Below are 5,921 nucleotides of genomic sequence, written 5' to 3'. Positions count from 1 at the left end.
TTTTCATGAAGTCTTTCCCCAGGCTAATATCTTCCAGTATTTTTCCTATGCTTTCTTTGAGGATTTTTATTGTTTCATGCCTTAAATTTAAGTCCTTTATCCAACTTGAATCAATTTTTGTCAGTGGAGAAAGGTGGGGGTCCAGTTTCAGTCTTTTACGTGTGGATATCCAGTTCTCCTAGCACCATTTATTGAATAGGGAGTCTTTCCCCCAAGGTATGTTCTTGTTTGGTTTATCAAAGATTAGGTGGTTGTAAGATGTTAGTTTCATTTCCTGATTTTCTATTAGATTACATTGATTTTATATTCTGAAACTTTATAGTATTTTTTGATGACTTCTAGGAGTCTTGTGGTTGAGTCTTTGGGATTCTCTAAGTATAAGATCGTGTCATCAGCAAAGAGGGACAGTTTGACCTCCTCTGCTCCCATTTGGATTCCCTTTATTTCCTTGTCTTGCCTAATTGTGTTGGCTAGAACTTACAGCACTACGTTGAATAGTAAAGGTGACAGAGGACAACCTTGTCTGGTTCCAGTTCTAAGAGGAAAAGCTTTCAGTTTTACCCCATTCAGTAAAATATTAGCTATGTGTTTGTCATAGATAGCTTCAATCAGCTTTAGAAATGTGCCACCTATGCCTATACTTTCAGTGTTCTAATTAGAAAAGGATGCTGGATTTTATCAAATGCTTTTTCTGCATCTATTGAGAGGATCATGTGATCTTTATTTTTGCCTCTGTTAATATGGTGGATAATGTTTATGAACTTGCTGGTTATGTTAAACTATCCTTGCATCCCTGGGATGAAACCTACTTGATCATGATGTATGACTTTTTTGATGATAAGCTATAATCTATTGGCTAGGATTTTGTTGAGAATTTTTGCATCTATATTCATGAGTGAAATTGGTCTGAAATTCTCCTTTTTGCTTGGGTCTTTTCCTGGTTTTGGTATCAAAACCTGCGGTCCGATATCCCTCTGAAAGAAGTGTGTCAGAATCTTTGGTGATATTTGGTAAATTTTCTTTTATAATATTCTCTAGTATTCCTCTGGGGCAGTCTTCTTCCCCTTCTTGGATTCCAACTCGTATGTTGGAACACTTCATAAAGTCCCATAATTCTGACAGTGAATGTTCTGCTTTCTCTCTCTTCTTTTCTGCCTCTATAACTATCTGAATTATCTCAAGAATTTTGTCTTCTACCTCCAAAATTCTTTCTTCTGCGTGGTCTAACCTGTTGCTGATACTTTCCATTGCATCTTTAAGTTCCCTAATTGACTTCTTCAGTTCCTTCAGCTCCGCTCTATCCTTTCTATATTCTTCATATTATTCATCTCTTTTTTGATTCTGTTTTTAGATTTCCTTTTGGTTATTTTCCACTTTATTAGCAGTTTCCTTCATTGTTTCCATCATTTCCTTCATTGTTTTCATCATGTGTATTCTAAATTCCCTTTCTGTCATTCCTGACATTTCTTTATAGGTGGAATCTTCTGCAGTAGCTACCTCATGGTTCTTGGAGGGGTTGCTCTAGACTGGTTCTTCATGTTGCCAGGAGTTTTCTATGATTCTTCCTCATGGGTGATTTCTTTTATCTGTTTCCTTGCCCTAATTTTCCTTTCACTTCCTCTTGCTCTTTAAGTTCCTGTGCCTACGGACTAAGGTAGGCAGGACCTACCTTTTGGTACAGGACCAGAAGCATGAGAAGATTGAAGAGCAAGAAGGGATAAAAGAAAGAAAAAGAAAATAGAGAAAGCAGAGGGGGTGGATAAAAGGGAATATTGACAAAAAGAATAGAGGCACAGAAAGAGGGAGACAGAGCAATATAGGTGTACAGTAGAGTACTTTGACACAACCTTAAAAAAAACCCAACCTCTGGGGGTGCCCAGTTGGGTGGTTCCCTTGAGGTCAGGAGCTCTTTGCTAACCTGATCAGACACAGTACTCCACCTCCACCAAGTAGAGAGGAAAGACAAAAATGCTATAAATCAAACCAAAACAAACAAATAGAAAACTTTACAGGATAAAATTGGGTGAAAAACCAAATAGTAGGGGTAGAAACACTAGCAAAAATGATGTTCTAATTATTGAAAAAGGCAGCAATGGGAAATTGTATTTAAACTAGAAAAATGGAGAAAGAAAAGATAGAAAAAGAGAAAAAAAAGAAAAGTAAAAATCTGTACAGAAAAGTTTGAAATTAAAAAACAAAACAACAACAACAACAACAACAAAAAATAATAGCCAAAAACAAAGTAGTATATATATCTTGTTGAATAGTATCTGGGCAACAGGTGGTCTTCTGGGATATGAGACGTTAATCACAATGCTGATATGACTGGAGGCTTCCACTGATTTCTCAAACCCCACAGGGTGGAGACCCCAAATCTCTCTTCAGCTATCTTAAAGGGCACTTTAAACTTCTAAACTTGGCTAAGCAGAAACTTTCCCAGGAAAGTGCTTGTTGCTGGGATCACTGCTGAAGTGGCTATCCACTTACCCAGTGAGATTGCCAAAACCAATCTCACTCTGCCTTAACTCTTAACCTGAGGGTTAAGGCTGTAAGGCAGCTCATTCCACCTTTAGGCTGCTCAGTCACTAGGTTACTAGCTCCTGCCTGATCCTTGCTCTGTGACCCTGAGGGCGGAGCTTGCCGGGGCAGTTCTCTCACAATGGCTCCCTGCGGCCCACAGCTGAACACTATTAGCTCTGTCTGGCTCAGTGGCTCAGTCTGGGGCCCTAGACAAAGCCCAAAGTTCTCCCCACTCCTGCTCAAGCTTTCCCCAAGGCAGTTCAACTTAGTGCCAAGTCCAAAAACACCAAAACAGATCACAGGTAAGGCCTTTCCAGTTTGCAGTCTCACTGCTGCTGTACTTACAGCTGCCAGTGGGATTAGACCGATCGAACACACGCAACCATTTGCCAGTTTTCCACTGTTTTTGTCCTCCTCTTAGGGTCCAAAAGTCTCTCGCTGACTTCCTGTATCCTCAAACAGATGATTATAGGCAGATCCCACCAGGCAGAAATGCCTGGAGTTTTATCTCCCCAGACTCATGGTCCCCAGTTGCAGGGAAGCTGTTACTTGGCCACCATCTTGCTCTCACTCTGCTCTACCATACTCATATTTGCTTGTTACTATCAGTGGAAAAATGATGACAACAGAAATATAAACAATATGACAAATATTAAGTAAATTATTATATGTCTGTAACGTAAGCTATAATGCATCTTCAAAAATGGAGATACAAACAATAGACATACAAATAGTTTTTCCAATCACAGAAAAAGAAGCAAAATCTAATGTAATCTATACAGAGGGCATTGTTGTTTATGATACAATTTGAAATAAACTGCCTTTGTAAAGAGGGTTGAAACTGGGTAGTGGCATATGTTTTTCCAAATTATTATGGGAGAAACTAAACATCTTAGTTATATGTATGTTACAAACATATTTTGTTTCAAAACATAAAACATTGATTTGGAACTCTCACATCAAAAATGTATTAAGCCTTAGATTGAAAAATATTCTAGACATCAAGCCATAAGAATGAGAATAAGGCATTTCTGGGAGTTTCCAAAATGCCACTCCATTCATATCCTGGATTGGACGTCAAATTTCACTTTAAAATTCAGCATTTGAAGTATTTCTGTGAATACAAGTCTGTGTCTATGAAAGTGTGTGTGTGTGTGTGTGTGTATATGTGTGTGTGTGTGTGAAACTCTGCAGCAGAATATCTTACACTGCACACAACTTTTATCTCCAGTTCAACTTTTTGTCCTTGGTCAGAGACTATGTTAAGTCCTTTGCAATTGTACTTCTAGTGAAATCTCTACTCAACACTAATTGGGTCACAACTTTGCTTCATCTCAAATCACTGCATTTGAAATGCATAAAGACTTATTGCATCAGTGCTATGATCCTGTCTCCTGTGTGTAGGCTGTTTTTCTAGCTGTTTTTCACAGAACTCCATTGACTACTATGATTACTGCTACTATTTGCAACACATACCAGGAAAAAAGGGTATTAGAATTTATACAGTGAATATCAAATCATTCATTTAAAGAATTAAAATAGCACATTGACAAGAAATACCCTCATTTGTTCTTCAATTTCATATTCTCATGGGAAGATTGATCATAACTTTCTTTGCACTAATTTCTGCTTCCTTGGGTCTTCTTAAAGAATAGATGTTGATGGTGGTATCTGTGGCTCAAAGGGGTAAGGTGCCAGCCCCATATGCCAGAGGTGGTGGGTTCAAACCCAGCCCTGGCCAAAAACTGAAAAAAAAAAAAAAAAAAAAAGTTGAAGAATAGATGTTGATCCTTCAGGGATGTCAGGAAAAACCCAATGAAATAACATGTTTTAGATGTTTATTGCCACTGTCATAATATGTACAGTGAATAGTCTCCAAGTAGATATTTTTCCTTAGGGAGCTGTGTGGGAAGAAGTTGTGACGCAGGAAATCCGACCAAAACACTGCAATAGCAAGATTAAAATCTCATCCAGGAGTGAGATGCCTTAAAATGCAGTCAAAACAATAGTGAACGATTTCAGCAATGTTCAATAACACAGTTAAAACCAACATAAGAATATGGTGCAAATGGAACAGATCTTCAAAACTATCTTCACTGGATTATTCCCCTAGAACATCCATTTCTCTTCCATCTTTTCTAAGTGGCTCTGAGATTTTCCCTTCTCTTACAACACTTTAATTGATGCAGTACCTGCAAAGAGGCCTGCTTTAGTTTGCTGTTTCCTAGAATTAGGATAAATGAGTGACCCCAGAGATACATGGCTAAGGTTGTCATCCCAAAAATTATCATGAGTTTGTTTTCCACCACAGATGGTGACATTTCTATGGCATAGCCTATAAAATGCAAGATAAAGGGAATGAGGAAAGATATCAGCATTTTCATTGCCTTTACATGAGCGTCAGTGTTGGGGTCTCTGAATCCTGTGGCATTTAATTGCATCTTCCTACTGTGTCTCCAAAGGGAAATGATTATCAGGAAACATGTAAGTAAGGATGGTGTAAAGAAGAAGATGACTCCAATATTTAGCAAAAACTGTTGAACAAAGAATTGATTTTCATGCATGTTGAATTGCCAGGTTGTGTTTCTGTTCTTCATTTTATTAACATTAAAATACTTCATGACTTGTGGAATAGTAACTAACCATGAAATAAGCAAAGATCCCATCAGAAAAGAAAGAATTCTACTGATTCTCATTTTCAACCAGAGGAATGTATAGTGGGAAAATTTTGCAATCTTCAGGAAATGGAAAATGTTGAGGCTAGTGGCAAAACAGACACTTGATTGATTGATAATTACCCACATGTAGCCAATATATTCTATATTCCTTTAGCTTATCAGAGTAATATGTATCTGGAAGGAATACCCATATATAATCCATCTATGATTATTATCCATATCAGACAAATTCTAGAAATTGCTAAACCAGTGAGAATAAAGCCAACCATAGAGAGCTTGTTCTTGACACAGTCGATGCCGTACACAAGCGCAATAAACCTGTTCCCTAAAACTCCCAGGATGGACTCAATAATTGCAACAGAAAGGAAAATGCCTTCCACTATACTTCGCATATCTGCCAATCCTTAATTTAGATTATGTTAGAATCTTAATTTAGATTTTTTTTTAGATTACCTGTGGCAGACTAGGTTTATATTGGTTGCTTGATGAAATAGGGACTTCTTCACTTTTATTTATAAAGACTTACAAGTGCCCAAGAATGCCTTGTAATGGAGTCAGAAATCTCTTCATGGACACCCCTTCACTTACATCTACAGAACATCACAAGTTTAGAAAATGTGTGTGCAGACTGAATGCCTGCCAACAATTTGTTAAAATGCAAATGAAAGTATCTGTTTCATGCATTTTACTTGTCCTCACACTCTTTTGCATTCATGAATGTGA

The 5,921-nt window shown here is 37.6% G+C and overlaps 1 pseudogene; it reads right to left on the bottom strand.

Moving 5' to 3' along the window:
• Positions 1 to 4,658: 4,658 nt before the first annotated feature.
• On the bottom strand, positions 4,659 to 5,590 carry LOC128561937 (taste receptor type 2 member 10-like; annotated as a pseudogene).
• Positions 5,591 to 5,921: the final 331 nt, after the last annotated feature.

Source organism: Nycticebus coucang, chromosome 12, assembly GCF_027406575.1.
Source record: "Nycticebus coucang isolate mNycCou1 chromosome 12, mNycCou1.pri, whole genome shotgun sequence".
In the NCBI taxonomy this organism is placed as follows: Eukaryota; Metazoa; Chordata; class Mammalia; order Primates; family Lorisidae; genus Nycticebus; species Nycticebus coucang.
Note: the sequence above shows the minus strand (reverse complement) of the source record. Positions and strands in the feature narration are given on the sequence as shown.